General features: G+C 38.5%; 2 long non-coding RNA genes and 1 pseudogene across 2 annotated transcripts; 1 reads left to right on the forward strand and 2 right to left on the reverse strand.

Moving 5' to 3' along the window:
* The first annotated feature begins 879 nt into the window (after nucleotides 1-879).
* On the forward strand, nucleotides 880-11207 carry LOC149117149 (uncharacterized). Its single transcript, XR_016204093.1, has 2 exons — nucleotides 880-1067; nucleotides 11018-11207. It is a non-coding gene; the product is annotated as an uncharacterized LOC149117149 (long non-coding RNA).
* LOC149117150 (uncharacterized) lies at nucleotides 7385-10527 on the reverse strand. The gene is made up of 2 exons (XR_016205574.1): nucleotides 10020-10527; nucleotides 7385-7852 (listed from the first exon to the last, which is right to left on the reverse strand). It is a non-coding gene; the product is annotated as an uncharacterized LOC149117150 (long non-coding RNA).
* A 2031-nt stretch (nucleotides 11208-13238) lies between the features above and the next one.
* On the reverse strand, nucleotides 13239-18552 carry LOC149117151 (uncharacterized; annotated as a pseudogene).
* Nucleotides 18553-25855: the final 7303 nt, after the last annotated feature.

Raw genomic sequence — 25855 nt, forward strand, 5'->3', positions numbered from 1 at the left:
AATTTTCCAACCTGCAACAGATGTTTATGAAGTTGTTGAAACTAGAATGTTTTATTTTATCACACAGTAAAGACAAAACTGTGTAGGCAAAGGCATCACGGAAGATGGTCATCAGGGGGCAATTTGACATATTACTTTGCAACATCTTTTCCTTTGTTGTAGTGCACCTTTTGCTGTTCATTTACAGAAAACAAACATTCATTTGTGTCCAAGTTTCTTTCATTATGGTCATTAAACTCTCATTAACACCAATATGACCTTCATTTGCGCGTAAGGAACGTTCAAGAAAAACATTTACAAATGCATTAACATTCAAAATCATCAAAAGAAAAACAATACCTTCATTTGACATTCATTGACTGTAAATGTATTTTCATTTTGGTCGAAAAAAAATTCGTTGTCACGAAACGACAATCATTTACACTTTACGACATTCAGTTTTCAACAAAAGACTTTCAATAACACAATTTGCATGAGAACTAAAATTCAAAATTGAATGAAATAAAAGTGGAGGCGGCAGATATATGACTACGAAGTCTTTTTGAAGCAAACGAAAACAAACACAAGAGAGTTTAAAAAGCACCCCTATTTAGAGGGAAAAATTAAGAAGTTAAGACTAGAAGATTCAATGTGTTAATTCTGCAGAGGCGTTTTACACAACAGCCTTCGAGCAGGCGTCTACCACTGCCTTTGTTTCATGCGGCAAAGTGACTCTGCCGCGTGAATCAAAGGCAAAAGTTGGCGTCTGCACGCAGCTACTGTGTAGATCTACACAACGGAAACGTTCACAGCAGGTCACGAAACAATACAGTTCCTGCATCGAATGATGGGTAGAGAGTTTGCTTTAAATTTGGTTGCAGAGTAGACGTCTGCAAGTGAAGACATTCATAGAGTCGACGTCTATTCACAGAGTCATATCATTCCCGTGTCTCACTCGCTTATCACAAATGGTCAGCAAGGCTTTTATATTGGCTTTTTGTCTATTATCTGTAGCCTGGTTGATGTCCGGCACCGAGGCAATTTACGGGCAGAACACCGATTTCAATGGAAGACGATCAGTGACCATGGTATGTTTTAGTTTGCTTTATAATCTCTCGAGCTTAATTTCTGTAGTTATAGCTATCTGCCAATCAATTGTGTAAGAACAGAAAGGCTTATTTCAATCACGTTTTCAACTGAAGAGTGTTCTAAACTTAGTGCTTTGGCTACAGAGTGCATAAACTAATCGGTCAGTTTTTCTGTCAGTAATTCTCGTCAAAATCACTCATGAACTGGTCTCTCATACAACGAAAAACATTTATTCGCAAGGACCATTAAACGTCTCTTACCCAGAAATCTCACAAAAAGACAAAAAGGAGAAGAAAAGAACATCTGGCGATCTGGAGAAGAGGCAAGCGCCAAAACGTTTGTAGTCACGCTCTGGCCGATTAGCACACTTCAGACTCGCGTTAGAAAGTTAAAAATATTCGTAGGAACGGTTTCAGAACTGTCCAGTTGTAATTTAACGGTTGTATTTTAACATTCTAACTACAATTCGACAGGCGCTTAATGTCATAACCACTTAAAGCTAAAATTGAGGATGCTTTTAACGGGTTATGCTGTTGCTATCGTAGCCTTTTGCGTCATGTTTACCTAATATATAGATTTAGGCCAGCCTAAAAGCGGAGCTCCTCAGTTATTTTTCGGAATGTTGTTACTAATGAAAATAATCCAACATGTATGAGGTAAATTGCGAATGATTTAATAGTTTCAGCCGGAACTAGTATTACATCAGCAGATCGAGGTGTAAGATGGTGTGATTATGAAATATAGAGCCATGATTTCAAGGATTTCTTGGAAGCCACCAAAATTCTTGATCACAGAACAGAAATGTCTTCTGTGCTTTTTGGTGGCATTTCTTGTTCTTTCCTACCTTATTCAGAAAGACAAGGCATTGTTATTAATCATTATATTCTTCCTTAGTTAACATGGGGACTCCCACACAAAAGAAGTTTACACATTTTTTGTTGTTGTGGGGACTGATTGAAATGCTGTGGTTACAATATACTCAGTCTCTGAATCTCTACCAAATGAAATCTCACAAAAATACCAAAACAGTATACATATGTGAAAAGGTGGAAAGTTTTGTTTTCTAACTTGTCCCCAAAGATACGTTTAGCCATCTTCACTATTGCATGGAGTCTCCTCCTGCTGGAAGGGTTTACAATAAGCAAAATCACCCTCGCATGAATGGTAATTACGATATATATATTTTTTTGCTGATCATGAATACTTGCATAGGCTTCTAATAATAATTTTATTATTCAATTTCAATGTGATTTGTTCTTTTTCTCGACTGGCATTGTGGACTACAAGAGCTGTTATTGGGTTCCATTAATTAATTTTGCTATGATTAAATTATACCAAGAATTATCAGTAAGCTAAGAGGAAGTTATATTATGTACATGTATTTTGTCTGCACTACACAACCAAATGCACTCCAAGGTTATCAGGCATAGGTACATTTGTCAGAAGAGCCCAGCATATCCAAGATATGTTTTGATTGACACATCAATTAAGATAATTTACAGCAAAATGGCTAAAAAATACATCAATATCCTACATGCACCAAAGCCAGACATGGGGTTATAAGGCAATCATTTAAACAACAGATTGAAATAATTTATAAATTACAGAACACTATTTCTACAACAGAATGGAACAAATTAACGTTATCGGACATTGCAAATGGCAAGGCTGTCTGTAGAATGTCACAAATTTCTCAACCCTTTCTTTCTAAAAAAATGCTTATCCTGCAACTTTGCTTAAGACCCAGTTCTCCATTTCGTGTTGGCAAAATATCAATTTATGCCATGTCCAATGCAGATTATCACAAAATTGATTTAAAAGCTCAATAAATATCATTTTAAAGCCAAAAAGCCAATTATTTAAACCATGAGTAAATTATCTCTAAGAAAAACTGATTAATTTAAAAGGCACTTAAAAACAATTAGTTAATATGTGTTTCTTAATAATGTAATGCAGTGTATCTGTCACAATGTTGCAGCTATGATATTACTACAAACAGGATGGGTTGCAGAACTGAACCTCCAAGTCAGTTTATTCAATGAACTTGGTGCAGCATCTATAATCCCATCAAGTTGTCTGTAAATACAGAGAAACCAAACAAAGCATTACAATCATAAGTAATGAATTACTGAACTCTTTTACATGTATGAACAGTGTATGTTCCATTAATATTTGGGATCTCTCAGAAGCTGCATCCATGATAAATTAATTTGTTCCCAGATGCATTTGTTTATAGAACTTTTCACAAATTAATATCTCTGTCATAACAGTGATGTCTGTGTTCTACAACAATTAGTACACAAGAAAAATACACTCAGTAAGATATTGTTTACAATAAAAATCAATGCCTATAAGCAATCATAAGGACCTTAAATTTATATTTCCTCAGAAATATCTCACCAGGACATGGTTGCTTTGAAGATCTTTGATGTTTTAATACAGGCTCCCCATCTGTAAACTGTTCATATATTGACGGACAGGAACAGGCATGTAATTCCTTTCTTTGATATACAGTGTACTTCATCGTTAGTTGTTTACTGAGTGTTTAAGTAGTGAATCAAATGCTAGGGGTTGGTACTCCAACTTTCACTGTGGCAGGCTCTGCCCTGAAATACAAAGTAAACTTACATAACTGTTATGAACTTTGCCACTTGCTTTCAAGAGCAAATGCAATTTGCTTCAAACAAGAAACTGGAACATTGAGGGTTACAACAATGTGTACAGTCCCAATCACAGGGTCATCCAGGCTGTTTGGTTGTACATATAACTGCACAACTGTATGAGTTCAGCTTCCAGAAGAAAATCAGAGTTTGTCAGGATAAATACTGATGTTCTTGCTTGTAAACTCAATGAATGAATGTGCAGTTCTAGAAGATATTCACACCCAACACCCATTCATGGCCAGTCTTTAGAAATTCCAAATTAAAGTATCAGGAATCAAGAGCTCTAATAGAGAAAAAACCTCCATGTGGGGTATGAATCTTTTCTTGAAGAAAACAATGTCTGAGAAATCATTAATTACAAAATAATGTTTAAGAAACATCTTACCTTTCAGAGAATTTTGTAATCTACACTGTCTGGCCAGTTCACATATTTGACAAGTTGACACTGGGCATGTTTTTAAATTTGTGCCCTTCAACATCACATTACTATGTAGTAGGACTGGCCAACTAAAAACAGCATAATTTGGTTAATTAATATACACTGTACATTATTAGGTTGAAATATTGGTGTAGATTGTTGCACATCAACAGATACAGAAACTATTTGCACCTGAATCATAACGAGTGAAAAATCATGCATGAGACATTTACATGTACATGTAACAGCCCTCCACCTCAGAACCATCACAGATATGATATGATATTTTTAACCTCTCTGAAATTTCAGATTATTCAAGATTAACATATGCACGTACATCATCTGGGGCAACCCTAAAACACTGAATTTGGAAAGTGAAATCCGGAATCCAGAATCTGGAATCCGGAATCCGGAACCAAAAACCAGAATCTGGAATCCAGATATTATGAATGATGATAGAAATAATTCACTTCAGCAATGTCTAATAAATAAACATGAGCAAAAATTATTTTGTTGTTATCTATTTTCTTGGCTTTACTTCAGCCACAAACTGTAATTGCTAAAAAATTATTGACTAGTTCTGAACAACCCTTAGCTATATATCTGGCCCGGTTGTTCAAAAGCTGCATAAAGCTATCCATTGGGTACATCACTATCCAGTCAGGGTTACTGATTTTTTGGGTGGATAGAGTTACTCATAGCCTGCGAACAGGCTCTAGTATCTGTCTCTAGTGTCTGAGCAGGCTAAATAGGTGTCTAGTGTTTTTCTGCATTGGCATGTCACCAAGAGCCTTCATGCTGCTTTGCCACTCACGCCCCCAGCCCAAAACCCATCATTTGTTGAAGCTGGCCCTAGTGAGAGCCCGCTTCTTGTCTAGATCAAATTGCTCTGAGAAGACTGGTGAGCAGCACATTAACAACAAGCTATTATAGGCTATTGCAGTGAGTTTCTGGCAGTCTTTTAGCATCTTTTAACAACATGTGGTCTGATCTGTTAGCAAGTGAGAAGCAGACGGAAGTAAGTGTGCAACATTTCTACAAATTGTTTTAATATGATGGCCGCCAAGAATATGAAAGGCTGATTTGTCACAGTATCAGTGTGGAAATTGTGTTAATCTGGAATTGGTCTCGTATCTGTTGGAAAAATCAAATTTCATATTTAGACCAGATGGGTTAGCCTTTGGACTTCGAAAGTGGGGGGCGTGACTGTCAATGTACAGGGGGCTGCCACTGACGGATATCCTGTTCTCTATGACATTTTCTATCTTGTTCAGTATCTACTAGACATAAAGGATAAATTTATACTCCCGGTAAATTGAAGATCACTTATTAAACAAAATGGCAATTACCAGCAAGCTTATTTTAGACACTCTCGAGGTGCTTGGAATAAAATTAAGACGCACTTTACTGAGATTCTCATAGTCATAGCCCTCACTAAGAATAACAGTTGCATGATTTCAACAGACGGGGAATTTTTGTTTCAAAAAAGGTTAAGTTTGAGGTCCTTTTTACTTGGCAGCTTACTTTTTACTGTCGAAAAGCTAAGCAAAACAATTTTTGTGTATTTGAAGAACTTATTTTCTTTGATTTGCGGATTCCGGTTTCCAGTTTCTGGATTCCAGTTTTTGGTTCCAGATTCCGGATTCGAGTTTCTGGGTTTTAGGGTTGCCCCATCTTTAACAGAGTGTTTGCTTCACATTCAGTTTACACATGGCTCAAGGCTGTTGCCTAAGGAAATTTTTAAGGAGCCCTTCGGGCTTCTTCCACCAAAAGTTAGGAGCCCAAATAAAATTCTCCGTGTTCAATCCAGGGGGGGGGGCCTGGGGAGGTTGAGGAAGATGGCGGGGGGGTTAATTGTGGACATTTTGGGGAGGGATCCTGGGGCGGAGATTTTCCATGAGACACTAATATGGTCTAATATCAATCAAATTTTATAAATAAAGCATTAAGCAAAGTGATCAGGTCATGACTGAGAAAGAATACTATTTCTGGTCAAACTCAATTATTGATGTATCCATGCAGGTGCCGCAGCTTTTTTTTACAAAAATTTATATTGCTGCTTTCGTTTTTGAGTTTTGTAATTCTATTTTAAAAAGACGAAATACGTTGTACAAATCATGAAATGCAAGCCACAAATGAAAACAAACAAAAATGAAAGAGCCATTTGGGGGGGTTTGAATTTGGCCTCACTGAAATGTGCGTTCCTTCCCCGGGCTTGGGACATTAGTATAAACTAAAGGTGATTTCGAGGCAGCATTACAGCAATATTGGCCACTTCTTTGGAGAAAATAAATTCTTGTATATTAGGTGAAGTCGCGACAATTCATTTGATAATTTAAAATATAGAACCCTAGTATGCAAAGAGAATTGTAATGATGTGTTCTTTTTGCTGGCTCGTTACTTGAATTATCCTTTCAGAACCTAAAGAAATTCATTCAGTACATCTAAGTGAAGTTTTCTGAAGTACCAGACAAATATTTAGACACATTTATCTTTTTTCAACTGTAAATATAATGTCAGCAGGATCATCACTCCAATTCCAAAAAAATTTGTTATCAAAGTAGTTAATTTGCAACTTGGAATCAGTAAGGCATCAACAGAGACACAATCCATTGCCATACATGATGTACAGTTATTCAATACTGAGCTTGCAATGCATTATAGGGCGGTTTTCAAACATGGCTGTTTTCGGCTGTTTCGTGAGCGGACAGAGACTTTGTTGCCGTGCTTTTGCCCAGATTTCTCATGATAAAAGCAAAATAGGACCAGAGTAGCTGTTGTTTTCCGTTTAATTTATTGTGTGAACGATTTTTTGACCAATTTCATGAGAAGATTGAAGTCATCGGACATATTACATGGGAAACAAAACTCCATGTTTAGGCGCCCACTCGGGCTCCTTGAACAAAACTTTAGTCGCCCGCACTCGTAAGTTAGGCGCCTCAGGCGACCGGGCGCCCGTTAGGCAGCAGCCTTGTGGCTGTTATCCAGCGTACGCAGACTTATAAGTTTTCCTTCAAAAATATATTGCAACAACTATTGCATCTTTCATTACCTATTCTTGTGATGAAATGATGCAAAATTCAAGAACAAGAAGTCATAAGCATAAAACTAACTTACGTGGTAGTGTTTACAGTTCCTCTTACTGTCTGCATATGCCGTCCATAAACTGGTGCTGCCTGGACAATGTACTCATTATTTTTCTGATCACACCTTTTAAAACGTCACTGTTATATAATTTGTCCTGAAAAAGCAATACATGAAATGTTATGCCTTTGGCACTCACCAAATACCTTTACATGATGTATAATGTACACCATATCAACATTCACAATTCTTTTTACTTTCATTGTAACTCTTTTGTCTCACTTTCCCTCACTTGAAGACTGGACTTCCACATTAGGTGATAATTTGCCTCTGGAATCTCTATGAACTCACAGGCAGTGATAACAATTAAATCGTGACTAATTTTATCAAATGTCAGATTTTAATGCTAAGTTTATACAGTAACTTTACATTACTCTTCGTATATATATATAACCTCTCAATTATTGCACCTATAGACAGAAGGTGTGCTGGGGGAAGAAATGTTCTAAACTCTCTGAACTTTTTCTCCCTTACCTGTAATAGGATGACCATTATGAACTACGGTTTGTAACCAACACCAACATCAGGTTATGTATACACATGTATATTTTGTTGCCGTCTGTAATCATAAAAAAATAAAAATTTAAAATCCTCCATAAAGTTCATACTCAATAACACTGCTACATGTAGCGCTGTTACTGGAATTCAATTTAAGTGAAACTGTTGCAACAGCTCTGTCAAAATTGTTCCTAGCATTAAGGCAGGATAACAGAATATACATGTAGCACACAGCAAAGGCTAGAGATACACACATGTTAGTTATCAGTTAGGATTTGGCGAGCTTCTGTGCTGTAGGTATGGTGGAAAATAATAGATTATCACAAATGAAGGTTCCTGAGACATTTTGACAGCACTGAGAGGAATTAATATATAAATTCACAAAAGAAGAAGTTCTTGCCCTGTCCAGTTCTCTGCAATAAAAATATCATTTACATACAAGTCATTTATTATATATGGTTTGTGTTTAAAGCCGATATAATGCACACTCTGATTGGCCAATTCCAGTGCATTACTTACATTTACATGGTATACCTCAGTAAAATCATAAAACATTGCGTGCAACTAAAATAAAAAATATAAAAAATAAAAAATAAAAAGAAATGCCTAATTCATAACAATTTAAAATACTCAACACTAAAACGAATGTAATTCTTTCCTTGAAAATTATTCTCCTGTAATGCCCATGGGCCAATTACAGGCATGCTAAAAAGTCCTAACACAAAGTAAAAGGAAATTAAGAAAACTATTGCTTTTTCCCGGAAAATTGTGGCGACCAAAGACAATGATGGAACACTCTGAGAGTGCATTCTATCAACCCGATGAAATAAAATTTAAGGAGAATAGAGAATTCACAAAGTTATATCACAAACGAATTGGTACAGGACAGGAGAAAGGAAACTGTACAGCCAGGAAGAAACTGAAACTTTCTTCGACGAGCGAAAAAGTATGCATGCACAACAAAGAAAACAGTCAGTGACATTCATTTAATAAGTTAGTTAATAAAAAATTAGTGTGAAGAAGAGAGCAGAGAGAGAGAGAGTGGAGATAGGAGAATGCTCTCTCCAACTAAATTGTGTATATATGTATGTAAAAGTTATTCTTATTACCGAGAAATGGTCAGGGCTAGAACTTCTATTACACTGTTCAATTTACTGAGTTAATTAGTACCATGTCACTTAGTAGGAACATTTCCATATTAAGTGTAAATACCGCATTGGGGAATAACCTCTTGTTAAGAAAATAGGGTCCATGTACCCCCAACCAAAAGCAATGGCACAAATAAAATGAAATAGCCAATCAAAATCAAAGCAGAGCTTTATTTGCAGACAGGATTGCCATGCATAATCGTCTACTCGACATTTTGGACTATATAAGCATTTCACCAAACCGAACTAATTGGACAGGAAACAAAATAAAACGAGGAAATCTACATTATAAACACAAGATGCATATCACTACATCTGAGCTCGAGTATCAACAGCAAATCCCTTCTCAATGAAAGGTGACCGAATAAAAGAGAGGATAAAGAAAATTCGTTTAAGTTTGCGGTGTTAAAGTTTAAAAATTATTCACGCTTAGATTTGAATATTACTGAGAGTCTGTATTTTTGCCGACGGCTTAATTTAGCTTTGCAGTCATTTTATTGGCAGTAGCTTTACCAGTCTTCAACCAAATTAACCTCGGAATTCACAAAAGCATTTCGCCAAACCGAATAAATTGAACTAACAAAACGAGGAAATCTCCATACGTTGTAATCACAATATGCAAATATTCACATAGGAACAAAATTAAATTTAGCAAATCCTGTTCGCTTCGGCTTAAAATGGTTTGTAGACCTTCCCTGGTTTTCAACAACAGAAGAAGAAATTTTAGCAGTCTACGAAGCGGCAGTGCTAACTAACTCAGAGAAAACTTCAAAACTCGCCCGGCCGTGTTTACAAGTACGGTTTTGGCTAAGCTTATTTTTAGACGTGAGGTTATAAGCTTAAGTTGACGACGAAAATCGACAGAAAACTTAATTTGTTTACAACTTACAGCAACCTCCAAAGCGACCCACGTGTTATTGTTTAGAGACGAGCGAAATTAAAACGATGCAATTTATAAAATCTCTTACAGCATGGCTTCAAATAAGGAAGACTTTTAATGGATTCCAATTGAAAATAAGCTTAAATCGCCGAGGCAACTTGTTAATTTTCATAGCAAACGCAATAACAAATTTCACTTACCGCAAGTTGGCAATTCAGTTCGGCCAGTGTAAATCTTCCGGGCAGAAACTTGCAGCAAAAGCTGTGAAGACTGAACTGAAGTTATATTTTCGATAGATCAACGAATCAACCACTTTTTCCCGCTACGTTTACTGTTTTGTAATTTCCCTAAAACACTCGGGCACGTTTGATTTCTCTTGTTCATCACCTGACCAAATCAGGTGACTTTTGAATTTTCTTGCACGGCTGCACAGCATCACGTTCGCGCGAATTTTGAACTTGGTCATGGGGAGTTCGGCAGTCTTCTGAATCAATTTGTCGGGTACTTTCGCCTCCTTTCTATAGCCCTCGTTAGCTTTGGTTCACGGCATTGTTCGGTATTATTTCACCTCCTTTCTCTAGCCCTTGACTAGCTATAATTTACGGCATTGTTCAGTACTGTCTCGTCTCCTTCCCCAGCGCTGGCCCGCTCAGTCTTTTTCGCGATCTTCTTCGCTACTTCTTTGCCTGTTAATTCTTGCTTTCTGTTTTTTGCTTGAGTGGAACCCTGTCTTAAAAATATTAGATCAACCTCAGCTATCGTTTTTCTTTAAAAATCCCGCCAAGAAAAATGGCATTCTCCCGCTACGAACCGAGGGTGCATGTCTCTGTCAACCTATTAGCTGAAGTATGGCGGCCATCTTGCGCGACTCCGTCGTTGTCGTCGTCGTCGTCGTCGCCGTCGTGCGTACGCGCCCACGAGCAATACCGCTAGCCATGATAACCATGAGAAAATCAATTCATGGGTTTCCTTTTCTTCCCTATATGGGTATGGGGCTCCGCTTGGCGGCCCTTCGGGCCGCCGGAGCTCCGCTATAACAAGGCATTTCTTTGATACAACACTTAAGGCTAAATTTGAGGGTACTTTTAATGGGTTATGGCTTCAACTGAAAAAGACAGCTAACATTGATACATCAAAAAAGTGACAACTGTTGGAAACTTTCTAAGCCACCTTACATTCTATTTGTATCAATTTCTAGAAGTTGGAGAGCCGCCAGAGGAATATCGGGGACCTGTGTGCTGCCGCCAAAGATGTTTGCAAAACAGACCCAGATCAACAGCAGCTTTAATTCAGTAGTTATCACAATGAAAGCCCAAAGTTAAGAAAACCACAAGGAACGAAACAATATGTAGAAAACTTCAAATATTAGTAAAACTAGGTTAATGAAATTGTTTCTCGTCTCTCTCTTTTACACCTTGAAGAGTAAATATTTCCTTCTCGTTTGTCACTCCCAAAAAACTAAATCGAGGGTAGACTTCGCGGTTATTTCAAGCAAACAAAACAGATTCCTCCAATCGCAGTTAGGATTATGCGCGGATGTGTAGAGATCGACAAAAGGCAACAACCAGCCTTAAACACAAAATAGAACAACGCGAAAAGACGAACTTGCATAGTACAGCAATGAAATTAAAGAAAATCAAATATGTTCAATGGATAGAAGGCGTAAGACTTCTCTCTCATAAACGGCTCTAAGTCACATGAGTCTCCTGCTACCTTCATCGATCAAATGATTGAACAATGCACCATTGATAAAGACCGCGCATGCAAGTTTCAAAAACGGTTCTCAACAACAAAAATAATCGCAAAAGCCTTACATAGGTACACCTTAAAAACTCTTGGCTTGGCATGAAAAGGTAGACATGTTTTGCTGGATAAAGTCGACTTAATGATCAGCATTTCTAAAGAGCAAAGACAAGTTGTGAAAATGCTTTACGCTTGATCATGTCAGTCTATAAACTAAAATAGCAAAAACTGCTGTCTCTTTAAGTACAAAATAATTTCGACAAGTCGTTCAAGGCAATTTAACCACGGAGGCGCTTTGCCCTCCTGAAGTTATCCATCAATCATTTTATAAATCGCTTCATATCGACACTGGCACAATGGTCCACAATGCCCAATCGTTTCCTGAGTGGGATTAAGTTATGAGAGAAATATTGTTGCCGGGCAATGAGCCGTACAGATCGTAAACATTAACATAGATCTTTACTATTTCATTATTCCGTTTTCTTCTTAGTTTTAGTTTCGATTGAAAGGAAATGCACAGCGCTCAAGACATGTTTCGCCACACTTCGAGCCACTTCGAAGATCGCCAAAAGAACTCCACTACTCTAAGTATTTTCAACTTTCTTCTCGGTGTCTGGAAATTTGGTCAAACACAGTATTTCGTGTTTGATATATTACAATCGTGTTAGTAAATAAAAGGAGAAAATCTTCAAGCCACTGTGTTATTTTCTCTTTATCATGTTGACCAGCTGACCAAGCTGACCGTTTCCAACACACCCGCAATAAAGAGGGAAATCATGACGCTTGTTTACCCTCTACCCTAAAAAACCGGTTAAATCATCGAATGGAAATTACCACGGGGATGCGCTCGTTCCATTTCCACGACTTTTTCCCGGAAGATAGGAAATTATAGAGTGAGCCTGGAATTAGTAAAACTAGCAAATGGAACGCACATTTCCCATTCGGGAATTCCATTGGAGAATTTTGGTCTACCTTTCAAGAGATCCCGCTTTCCTGACAAAATTTCCTTTCGGGGAGACAAAATTAATCTTTCCATTTACATTCCATCCGAAATTTCCGCATTTTCTGGGCAAATGGTAAACAACCGACATCAGTATCCTCACTAATGACTGGTGAGGATATGGAAAATACGCCACTCGGGACCCGGATGTAGTTTCGTATCAATTGTACGATTAGTTTATTTTCAAGTAAAACACTCCTATATATAATCTATAATATAATCTATGTAATAAAAAGCCTTATCACTCTTGAATTTTAACACCCAATCACAGCATGATGTATGTAACGAAACTTTACCAAGCGCTAATTACAGAAAAATAGTTTAACCAAATTCTCCCAATCAGTGCCACAAGAGCAGTAGGGAAACGAATGATGAACACTTGTACGTTTTCACTTTAAGGAGACTTAAAATAACTCGCCCTGTTAATTTCATATCGTTTTCTGGCTGATTTACCCATGCGACGAAAACATAAGTACAAGCACAATCAAAAGCGAAAGCATAATAACAAGGTCTCAGTATAAACAGAATTAAAATAAAAACCTTTTTAGATTTTTCTACTCTCGCGTCTGCTTGGTCCGGCCTCGCCCAATGTAAGAAATACTACAAATCAAGTATCCTGCCTTTAGGCGGCCTCTAAATGTTCGTTTACAATTAAGATGGACGCTTCAAAATTCAATGGCACTACGCTTTTGTATATAACGTTGCGCTTGTAACATATCTTAAAATCACTCCACGAGACCTAATTTACACCTGAGCTGCATGTTAGACTAGGTTTATGTTCCACTGTCCGTTTGTTCTACTGTCTGTCCCTGCACCCATTAAAAACTTGGTGTCTATAGAGCACTTATTATCACGGTCCGCAAGTCTGTTCGTCGAGATTTCTTGCAGGTTAGGACTGTGTTTCTTCACAGCTGGGTGATAACCCAGCGTTAAGTCACAGGAGGTAACAGCTCGGCGTCTCGGATTCCAAGTCTGCAACAACCAACGTGCCTGCAAAGCCAACAAAAGCAGCTCCCAAAACGGCAAACATGAAAGATCAACCGACAGATCTGAGATAATATAAACACTATAACAAGTAGAGCGAATACAGCAGGCAAAAAACCGAGAATCAAAAGCTCCACCCATGAGCAAACATTCAGCCAATCAGCAAACGCGCCGGTGGATGAAACGGTCAAGGAAAGGAACGAGGCAGAAAACAAGTTCACCATCCCCAACACAATAAGCGATAACAGAGAAATTGTTTCCACTGTGTTGGCCTTTGAATCTCGAAATGGCTGCCTTGCTAGATGATGAAGAAGAACCAAAAACGAGAAGAATGTCATCAGGATGACACGTGAGAAAGGATCACTGATGACCGCTTTCAAAATGATTAACACCAACCGACGACCAATCAGAATGCTCTCCTAATTCAAGGAACCTCCCTTACCATCCATGGGTCTTTTAAAAGGATCATAAAGAACCTTTTCTATTGATGCCGTCAAGAGCTGGGAAGAGGGCCCATCCTTTGAATTCTTCAGAATAGACGTGATTATCAAGTCAATCAGTTAGGAATGGTGCAGGAAGAATACAAGCAAGCGAGAATTTTTTGACAGACAGCGCTTCCCTGTACAACTTCAGTGCACCCCAAAATAACACAAACCCGAAAGGGATAATGAAGGTTACAACAAATGCAATCAAAACGTACCGCCACCACACGTAGCGAACCACATTATCATCGTGAAACAGTCGCCACTGAGAATCAATGGGAACGCATCGCTGAAAAAACTAGCAGATCCTAGTGTGGCGTAACCCAGTAGCAGGACTTCCAGTATACCACCAAGATAAGGCCCTGGGAAGGGCGCATCCCGACCACCTATCATTTGGAATCCAAAATGTAAACAAAAAAGCCGACAAATCGTAACCAACGTGCCGAAAACGTGGAGAGTGGAAAACACTCTTTTTGTTACGACCGTAAAACCAGGAAAAGGGCATATAAACCCTGACGAGGAGGTCAGTTTTTGCTGAAAATTAAACAATCCCACAAAAGGCTTGACAAAATAGGTTTTTAAAAGCGATTTTGAAGAGCTGGAAACAAGGAGCAGGTTTCCCGCCTGATAGAAGTAGAAAATAATCTTCAAGTATCCTCTGTTAAAGTCTAGCTCTTGGGTTGCGGGTGCAGGCTCCTTGAACCAAAGTATTTGGCACTTTATCCAAGATAGAAAAGGAGGCTTACATGTCAAGTACAGTGCCACTATTAAAACGTACAGTGCTGCAACAGGCCAAAACCAATAGTCTGAGCACTTAGGAATTGGCCGACAGAGTGTGGAGTAAAGTGTCTCGGTGTAGCCCGATTTACAATGACCACACAGTACGCCTGAACGGTTTCCTTGACAACTATTGTATTCCAATGAATTTGCCTGTTCATTTCGACCACAGCATCCAGGAGGGCAGATTGTAAACTTCAGTACTGGCGGGAGATGTCACTCTTCGAAGCCCCAGAAATTCTGTTTTGCGACGATATTCTGACTGCAGTTTGCTCCAAACGGACAGATAAGACAGTCAAAGCCCGGCATTAAATGCGTCCCATGTACTTGCCCACCCTGTAGACTGTAGAGACCTCCTGCTCAAGGCAAGCAACTATACTCCAGCCCAGTAACCATAATCGTGCACGAAGCATCCTTCGTTCCAGTAGTTATTGTATTGGAAAAGCTTACAAGCTGCGTTTGCCTCTTTTTCGGGCAGTAAAGTTGGGTGGAATTGTCATCTCCGAAGTCAACAGGGCCTCCTTTCGCAATTTTCACTAAGGAATTTCCAACAGCGTTGCGCTTACCGTTTAGGGTGGAGTTTTTGATGTCTAACGGTCCTTCACTTTCTGTATGAATAAACGAGGACTTTGAGGAGGTCTTTAAGTCGCGAATCAACTCACTTTTGGATTGCACAAAATAACAATCCTGTATAGAAACAATTGTCGACCTCGCTTCAGCATAAATAGTTCCGCCAACAGCTGATGCAAAATTGCCTTGCAAGGAACAATTGAGAAATGTTGTCTTTCCTTGGTTCAAGTAGAGTGCACCGCCGATCAATGCAGTATTGTACTTGAATCTTGCGTCCTTAAAGAAGAGCTTACTGTTATAATCCCACTTAGGAAAGTTGTTATCCTCTTCTCCAATGGCGGTAGGATGGTCTTTGCCCATGCAGCCTGGATCTTCAAGTGTATCCCAAGACATCACAATGTGTCCAACGCCTCCAGGAGCTGCAGGGGATGAGTTGTTTAGAAACAGAGCACTTTCAACCAGGATCTCTATCTTATTGTTAGCCGCGCTGAGATAGAAAGCTTCCCTGGTAATGGAACTTTTGCAATTCCTATACGTTACATTTGACATTATTACCCTGTGAAATTTGATCGAAAAGCAAGCTCCACCACCAGGTTCCACTGCAATATTCCCAGTGAAAGTTGTATCATTGATCGTTACATAATTTCCTGGTGTTTCATTACCCAAGGAAATCGCGCCACCCCGGTCAGTTGAATTATTTTTGGTGAACAATGTGCCCTTAATTGTAATATTTTGACTTGAATGACCACTACCAAAATCGATAGCACCTCCAGGTGTAGATGCCGTATTGCGGACAAAACACGAGTCCTCAATCTTTATGAAATTTGCAGAATGAACTTACACATTTTTATCCGATGCTTTCACGGCAGAAATGGCACCCCCTGGTCCACCAGCGCTATTGTTCTTAAAGAGGGTGTGTTTTATTGTCAAGTTAAGTTCTGCTGTAGAACCTCCGGGTGGATACAGTGCAGTATTGTCAAAAAATCGCGAGCTCTCAATAGTTATGGAATTTTCAGAACCAACTCGAGAATCTCCACTCCCTAGCCTCATGGATGCAAGTCCTCCGGCTGGACCTCCAGCATTGTTATTCGCAAACGTTGCGTTTTTTAAGGTTATTTTAGTTTCTTCTGTCACGAAATCGATAAAAATTGCTCCTCCAGGTGCAAATGTAGTACTGTTGACAAAACGTGAGCTTTCAATTGTAATGAAATTTTCAGCGCCACTTTGAAAATCTTTGTTCGCTAAATTCATGGCTGCCTTTGGAATGACGAAAGTTAGGGCTCCGCCATAGCCAGATGCCGAGGTTAACACAAAGTCGCTGTTTTTAATGGTTACGTTGGCCAGTCTCGGAGATTTAACAGATACGGCCCCACCTTGTCCGCGCGATCACTCTTACATTCAACAAAGTGCGATTGCTCTATGTAAAAAACAACACTTTCTGTTAGTTGAGATAAAGACCCCGCGAATAATGCTCCACCGTCACCAAACGAGCCGCAGTCAAGAAACCTTGAATTACGCAGGCGCACTAGCATCCTCGGACCAACAATTGACACCTCGCCTTCTCCAGCACTATATGAACTAACGGATTTGAACAAGCAGTCTGATATATCTATCATCAAGAGTGATTCTGCATTCCAAGTAGAAAAATAACGATCCTCTTTCAGAGAGAGGTTCTCCATATCCATTGGTAAGTGTCTAAACGCACTTATTGAAACAGCACCTCCACCTCCAGCCTTGTTCTCCTCGAAACCGCACCTGTAAAATGTGACTGTCAAGTTAGGACACTATATAAACTGCACCACCTTTTGACGCCCCAAACGCTGCCGTTGTTACAAACGATGAATTGATGGCTGAAACATTTGCAAGGATAGTTGCTGACACCAACAATGCACCACCATCTCCATTCAAGCCATACCCTAAAAGTGACGAGTTATAAACCTGTGCTAACAGGTTTGTTGCAGTGATACTGAGGGCCCTTCCACTAAGCCCCAAGAAAAAAGCTCTATTGATAATTGCGCTCACATTGTTGCTTTCTGTGATAAGCTCAGTGACATTTCCAAAAGAGCACAAATGGTTTTTTCCAGTGACAAAAACATCCTTGAGAAATATGTTCAGATTGCCATTCATCACATTTACGTAAACCAGACCCATCCGAGAAACAAGGTTGTTTCAAAATGTTACGTTGTCTAGTCTGAGATCAAATCCCACCGAATAGCTGCTTTGGATCTTGATCAAATTTCCCATCTCAACTTCTGAAACTACAAACTTATCTCTGAATATTGTGTCTTTGACGTCCACAACAACAAAAATACTAATCCTCCAACTTTGCTTAAGACCCAGTTCTCCATTTCGTGTTGGCAAAATATTAATCTATGCCATGCCCAATGCAGGTTATCACAAAATTGATTTAAGAGCAACATAAACCAAGCACAATAAATATCATTTTTAAGCCAAAAAAACAATTATTTAACTAAACCATGACATGATGAGTAAATTATCTCTAAGAAAAAATGATTAATTTAACAGACACTTTAAATAATTAGTCAATACATGTATCATAGTGTTTCTTAATAATGTAATACAATGTATCTGTCACAATGTTGCAGCTATGATATTACTACACACAGTATGGGTTGCAGAACTCAACTTCCAAGTCAGTTTGTTCAATGAACTTAGTGCAGAAATTATTATGGCATCAAGTTGTCTGTAAATATAGAGAAACCAAACAAGCATTACAATCTTAAGTAATAAATTATCGAACTCTTTTACATGTATGTACAATGCATGTTCCATTAATATAGGGGATCTCTCAGAAGCTGCATCTATGATGATTTAATTTGCTCCCAGTGCACTTTTTATGGAACTGTTCACACATTAATATCTCTGTCATAATAGTGGCCTCTGTGTTCTACAACAATTAACACACAAGAAAAATACACTCAGTAAGATATTTTTACAACAAAAATCAATCCCTATATGCAATCACAAGGACCTTGAATTCATATTTCTTTAGAAATATCTCAAATGGCCATGCTTGCTTTGAAAATCTTTGATATTTTAATCCAGGCTGCCTATGTGTACACTGTTCGTGTGTTGACTAACAGGAACAGGGATGTAATCATAGTAATCATACTGTATATAGCTGCTACATGAACACCACTGAACATACAAAGACATATCAATTATAATTTATAACCAACAGATGACATTCCTTTCATTGATATACAGTGTACTTCATTGTTATTTGTTTACTGAGTGTCTACAGTAGTGAATCAAATGCTAGGGGAATGGTACCAAAACTTTCACAGTGGCAGGCTCTACCCTGAGATGTAAAGCAAACATATATAGCTGTTATGAACTTGGCGACTTGCTTTCGAGAGCACATGCAATTTGCTTTAAACAAGAAACTGGAATATTGCAGTACAACAATGTGCACAGTCCCAATCAAAGGGCCATCCAGGCTGAAAATCAGACTTTGTCAGGATAAATACTGATGTTCTTGTTGACTTAATCTGAATGTGCAGTTCCAGAAGATATTCACACCCAACACCCATCCATGGCCAGTCATTAGAAATTCCAAAGTAACAGGAGGAGGGGGCCCTTAAAGAAAAAAAACCTCTATCTGTGGGGTATGAATCTTTTCTTGAAGAAAACAATGTCTGAGAAATCATTAATTACAAAACAATGTTTAAGAAATATCTTACCTGATAATTCCAACTTCCAGAAGATTTTGTAATCTAGACTGTCTGGCCAGTTCATATATTTTACAAGTTGGCACTGGGCATGTTTGTAAATTTGTGTGCTTCAACATCACATTACTATGTAGTTGCATTGGTCAACTAAAAACAGCATAATTTGGTTAATTAATATACCCTGTACATTATTAGGTTGAAATATTGGTGTAGATCGTTGCACACCAACAGATACAGAAACTATTAGCAGCTGAATCATAACAAGTGAAAAACTGTGCACGAGACATTTACATGTACATGTAACAGCCCTCCACCTCAGAACCATCACAGATATGATATGATATTTTTAAACTCTCTGAAATTTCAGATTATTCAAGATTAACATGCACGTACATCATTAGGGGCAACCCTAAAACACTGAAACCGGAAACCGGAAACCGGAACCGGAAACCAGAATCCGGAATCCAGATATTATGAATGATGATAGAAGTAATTCACTTCAGCAATGTCTAATAAATAAATATGGGGAAAAACTATTTTGCTGTTATTTATTTTCTTGGCTTTACTTCAGCCACAAACTGTAATTGCTAAAAAATTATTGACTAGTTCTGAACAACCCTAAGCTATACATCTGGCCCGATTGTTCAAAAGCTGGATAAAGCTATCCATTGGGTAAATCACTATCCAGTCAGGGTTAGTGATTTTTCGGGTGGATAGAGTTACTCATAGTCTGCGAGCAGGCTCTGGTATGTGTCTCAAGTATCTGAGCAGGCTAAATAAGAGTTTAGTGTTTTTCTGCATTGGCATGTGAGCGAGTGCCTTCATACGGCTTTGCCCGTCATGCCCCCAGCCCAAACACAAGAGCCTGCTCATAGGCTAAGTTACCTATCTTTCGTTCAACCTGGCCCTGGTGAGAGCATGCTTCTTGTCTAGATCAAATTGCTCTGAGAAGACTGGTGGATAGCACAATAACAACAAGCTATTGCGGTGAGTTTTTGGCAGTCTTTCAGCATCTTTTAACAACATGTGGTCCAATGTGTTAGCAAGCGAGAAGCAGACGGAAGTAAGTGTGCAACATTTCTATAAATTGTTTTAATATGATGGCCGCCAAGAATATGAAATGCTGACTTGTCACAGTATCAGTGTGGAAATAGTGTTGATCTGGAATTAGTCTCGTATCTGTTGAAAAAATCAAATTTTATATTTAGATGAGCCAGGTTAGCCTTTGGACTTCGAAAGTGGGGGCGTGACCGTCAATGTACAGGGGGCTGCCACTGACAGACATCCTGTTCTCTATGACATTTTCTACCTTGTTCAGTATCTACTAGACATAACGGGTAAATTTATACCTCCGGTACATTTAAATTGCAGATCACTTATTAGACAAAATGGCAACAAGAAGATCTATTAGATCTTATAACGGTTTTTTTAAAGTTTAACTGTTTTGTTAATACTACAGCCACAACGCAATGCACATTCCAAAGCAGTCCTTGATGATTCATTGAACACATCACTTGATCAACACAAACTGTGTTATAACTTATTACACCATCACTCTTAGCCTTTGTGAAATCTATGACGATGCAATGGTCTTAATCTAGAAGTTCGCTTGGGATATGCCCATGAATGATACAAAAGGAAACGAGTGTCACGCTATTAATAAACAGCTTTCTTCCTGAAAAGTCAAAATTTAATTTGTTTGTGCTTTGAAGTAGTCACGCAAGTCACACAATCAGAGGGTTTACGCTATCCACGGCTAATTTTAGAACAGTTGTGTTTTTTCTCTTAGCACTAACTTAAACGTTGCAAGTTCTGGCAAGCTCTTGTTTACCTCGGCAAATATTTAATTTTTCTTCAAATCTCTTAACTCGCCGCAATGAAACAGCCAAAGAATTTGCTTCATTTGCCGAAACCCACAAGAATACTCGCAAAATTGCAAATAAATTAATGACAATCACTTCTGGCGAAATAAACTTGCAAAATGAACACGATCTCATTTGTCACGTAGCGAAAATGAAAGCTGCAACGTCCCTTTTTTAGTGTTCTTTGCGTATTTATCATTTCCCTTCGAATCCAACGCTTTGATAAAACCAAAAGAAGATATATTTTACACACAAATAAAGAAAACAATATCCGTAACATTGTCCGTGTATTAATGTTTCAACAGCTTTCGGTGAATAAACATCACAGGTTGCATGATTCAAAATTTGGCCGAGAGGAAGTTTGGGTCTGGTCACTGACAAAAAACAAGAAGATCTGTTAGATCTTATAACCGCGCTTTAAAAATTTAACGGTTCGCTTAGCACTACCGTCGGAACGCAGTGCACATTCCAAAGCAGTCATTGATGATTCTTTTCTTACTGTAGACATCACATCACTTGATCAACACAAACTGTATTATTGCACCACCAGTGGTAGCCGTTGACAAATCTCCGATGACGTAATGGTCTTAATCTAGAACTTTCTTCGGGATATGTATGGGCATGAACGATATGAACAACACAATAATAACACTATTAACAACAGCTTTCTTTCTTAAAAGTCATGATTAAATTTAATTGGTGTTTTCCACGAGTAAAGGGCTAGCAAAGTAATCACACAAGTCATATAAAAAAACCCTATCCCGACCGATGTATCGTTACTTTTGATTCTCACCAAATTTGTCATATCCCCCCCTCGTGAGAATTTTGTTAAGTTAGCTAATTTAGTATGCAAGCCACCGTAATGGCGGTCGCCGTCGGCGAAATGTTTCTTTGCTCAAAATTAGGGCAAAATCTTTCGGAGATGGAAATCAGGACATTTGTGAGGATACAGAAAGTAATTTGGGACCAGTTGCTGGCTTCTAAAGCTGAATTTATCCAGAAGTAAGCTGTATTTTCGTTTTCGTGCCGAAAGCCACGCGATGAAATATTATCGGTTTGTTCTGCCGGCTGTCTTGTTCTGTTTTTTCTCTTGGTCTTTTTTGTAGCCCGCCGAGGCCAGTCTTTCGTCTAAATCTGTTGAAAAAAGTTCGAAAAGGACGTTCCCATTCAAGTTTAAGCTCTCAGGCGATAATTCTGGAGTTTTTTGGCTTTGTTATGTTCGTGTTTTTCGGTTGCTATGGGCGACCGTGGCTTCCTTTGTTAGGTCAAGTCTGGGGAGCGAGGTCACAAAAACTTCTAATTATTCTGGTTTTGTTCGATTTCGCTGAAATTTTAACACGATAAAGCTGGATTGTTAAGGAATAGATTTACCGCCTGCCTATGTGTGGTAGCTATTAACGCATAAGTGATTTATTAAATCCATTTTGAAATCACTGGTTATCCTTGCAATCTGATTGGCTTTCAGTGGTGCGATTTATTAACGAATCGCACTATTTTTTGCTCTAAATCGCATCTTTTTCTCAGCCAATGAGAATGGGACAGTAAAACAAAACAACCAATCAGATTTCAAGATTAATTTAAAGTAATCAATAAAATTTCAGGAAAATGAAAGACAAAAGGCCATCGTGTGGAGAATTTAGCAACTACTAGTCTATTGCCAAAACTTTGTTGTTATTGTAGTTTTTTTCCCAAAAAAATTAACGAATTTAATTAATTACAGTTTCTAAATGACGATTATGAGCTCCTTCAGGATGAAGACCTACTTTAATGGAAGTTTCCAACTTTCAGTGTCCATTTTGACGAATATTTTGGCGATTTTCTTCAATATCTGCTCAAGATCCGTATGATACCGAGTCCAGTAAAACATAAACAAACGACAACAAATTCAGAGCCATCTCAAGAAGGTAGATGTTTCCAGGTTTCCGGTAGTTTCAAACGAAGCAACAAAAGAGCTCAACTCTGTCGCTGTGAATAAACATAGACAAAATACACCACACTGCACAAAACAGTGAATGAACGAACGTCTTACGAAGCCCGTGCCAGTCCCGCCATCTTGGAAATATCTCGAAACAAATGGCGCCGCAAGAACTTGACAAGGTCCTGAGTATTGAGTCCTACGCCGAGGTCACAAAAAGAAACGGAGATGATAACGAGCTGGACTCCCTTAAAATCATGCCATTGACCGGTATTTGAAAGGAAATAAAACGTACTATCCACTGGGCATCGTGCACTCGCGGGAGTTTCACAATCCAAAAGAAATCGATCGCAGAATTACACAGGATATGCACCTTTAAATTCCTTCTCCAAAGACAATGAAAAGTCTCAGCCTCAACCACAGAAGAAAGGAAGGCCTTCCATAATTGATTCAGACGAAGAGAATTGAACTTTATCCCTGAAGTACACTATTTTCGTTCTGACTTCAGAACTTCTTGTTTCTTTGTCATGCTCGAATGAGTTTTCGTCACATGACATCGTTTTGCATTCTAAATGAGAGGTAAAGGCGTTTCCGGTTCCGCTTTTTTTTTTAACAAACCGGCTACTGGAACAATACACCAAAAATCTAAATTTAAGGCGATAAAATTGAGCGATTTCAAAATGGATTTAATAAAGTGGCAATTGAACTTCGGGTCGTACAATTTGGTCTGAAGTCATACCTGTGATTTCAAATCGAACGAGCGCTGCGCGCTCGTTCGATTTTGAAATCACGCGTATGATTTCAGACCAAATTGCACTCCACTCAGTTCAATTACCATTATATATCGCTTCGAAATCAGGGTTTTGAAGAGATTTTTTTGCAACGTGTGGGTTCGGCGTGATTTTGTAATCGGAGGTTTTTGTTGACCCCGAAGGAAAAAATATCCGGAAAAGGTCATTTCATCGACGATTCAAAGGAATATAAATATGTATATGTTCCGAGCTAAATTTCTGCTGAAAAAAATATGATTTTTGACGAACGCTGGGTTTTTAATTTTTTCCCGCGAAAGTCAGTATCGGAGATGAGATTTATTAATGTTTCAATAGCTTTTGGCGAGTAAACATCACAGGTTGCGTGACTCAAAATTTGGCCGAGCGGAAGCTTGGGTCTGGTCGCAGACAAATCTGCGAAAAAAAAAAAACCACGGGTAAACCATGAACCGCGCTCGGCCCATGGCCGCGCGGTTAAAAATAATAAACCACGGGTAGAACATGAACCACGCTCGGCCCATGGCCGCGCGGTTAATTACCAGCAAGCTTATTTTAGACGCTCTCAGGGTGCTTGGAATAAAATTACGACGCACTTTACTAAGATTCTCATAATCATAACCCTCACTAGAAATAACGGTTGCACGAATTTCAACAGATGGGGAATTTTTCTTTCAAAAAAAGGTAAGTTTGTGGTCCTTTTTGCTTGGCCGCTTCTTTTTTACAGGCAAAAACCTAAGCAAAACAATTTTCGAGTATTTGAAGAACTTGCTTTCTTTGATTTATGGATTCCGGTTTCCAGTTTCTGGATTCCCGTTTTTGGTTCCGGATTCCGAATTCCGGTTTCCTGGTTTTAGGGTTGCTCCATCTTTAACAGTGTGTTTGCTTTACATTCAGTTTAGACATGGCTGTTATCCAGCATAGGCAGACTTATAAGTTTGCCTTCAAAAATATATTGCAGCAACTATTGCATTTTTCATTACCTATTCTTGTGATGAAATGACACAAAATCCAAGTACAAGAGTCAAAAGCATAAACCAAACTTACCCGGTAATGCTTACAGTTCCTCTTACTGTCTGCTTATGCCGTCCATAAACTGGTACTGCCTGGACAATGTACTCATTATTTTTCTGATCACACCTTTTAAAACGTCACTGTTATATAATTTGTCCTGAAAATGCAATACATGAAATGGCTTTCACCAAATACCTTTACATGATGTACAATGTACACCATATCAACATTCACAATTCTTTTCACTTTCACTGTAACTTTTTTGTGTCATTTTCCCTAACTTGAAGACAGGACTTCCACATTTGGTGATAATTTGCCTCTGGAATCTCTATGAATTCACAGGGAGTGATAAAAATTAAATCGTGACTAATTTTAGCAAAGGAGGCGTTCAAATGTCAGATTTTAATGTTAAGTCTATAACCTTTACATTACTCCTCGTATATATATAACCTCAATTATTGCACCTGTAGACGGAGGGTGTGCTGGGGGAAGAGATGTTCCAAACTTTCTAAACTTTTCTCCCTTACCTGCAATAGGATGACTATTATGAACTACAATTCGCATCCAACACCAACTTTAGGTTATGTATACACATCAATATTTTCTTGTCTTCTGTAATCATAAAAACATAAAAATTTAAAACCTTCCATAAAGCTCATACTCAATAACACTGCTACATGTAGCACTCTTACTGGAAATTAATTTAAGTGAAACTGTTGAAACAGCTCTGTCAAAATTGTTTCTAGCAGGTAAGGCAGGATAACAGAATATACACGTAGTACACAGCAAAGGTCAGAGATACACACGTGTTGGTTATTAGTTAGGATTCGGTGAGCTTCTGTGCCAGGTATGGTGAAAAATAATGGACTATCAAAAATGAAGGTTCCTGAGACATTTTGACAGCGCTGAGAGGAATTAATATATAAATTTACAAAAGAAGGAGAAGTTCTTGCCCTGTCTAGTTCTCTGTCATAAAAATATTATTTACATACATTTATTACATATGGTTGGTGTTTAAAGCCGATATCATGCACACTCTGATTGGCTAATTCAAGTGAATTATTTACATTTACATGGTAAGATAAAGGTAAAGTCTGCATACGAGCCAAGTGGCCCATCAGGCCGGAGCTTATCCCTGTTTCTGTAGCATGAAGCGACTAGGAGTATTTCTACTCCCCCCTGGATGGGATGCTAGTCCATCGCAGGGCTACCCCCAGCATTAAGTTCGCC

This window comes from Orbicella faveolata, unplaced genomic scaffold (assembly GCF_042242905.1).
Source record: "Orbicella faveolata isolate gen_17 unplaced genomic scaffold, um_ofav_v1 contig_12, whole genome shotgun sequence".
In the NCBI taxonomy this organism is placed as follows: domain Eukaryota; kingdom Metazoa; phylum Cnidaria; class Anthozoa; order Scleractinia; family Merulinidae; genus Orbicella; species Orbicella faveolata.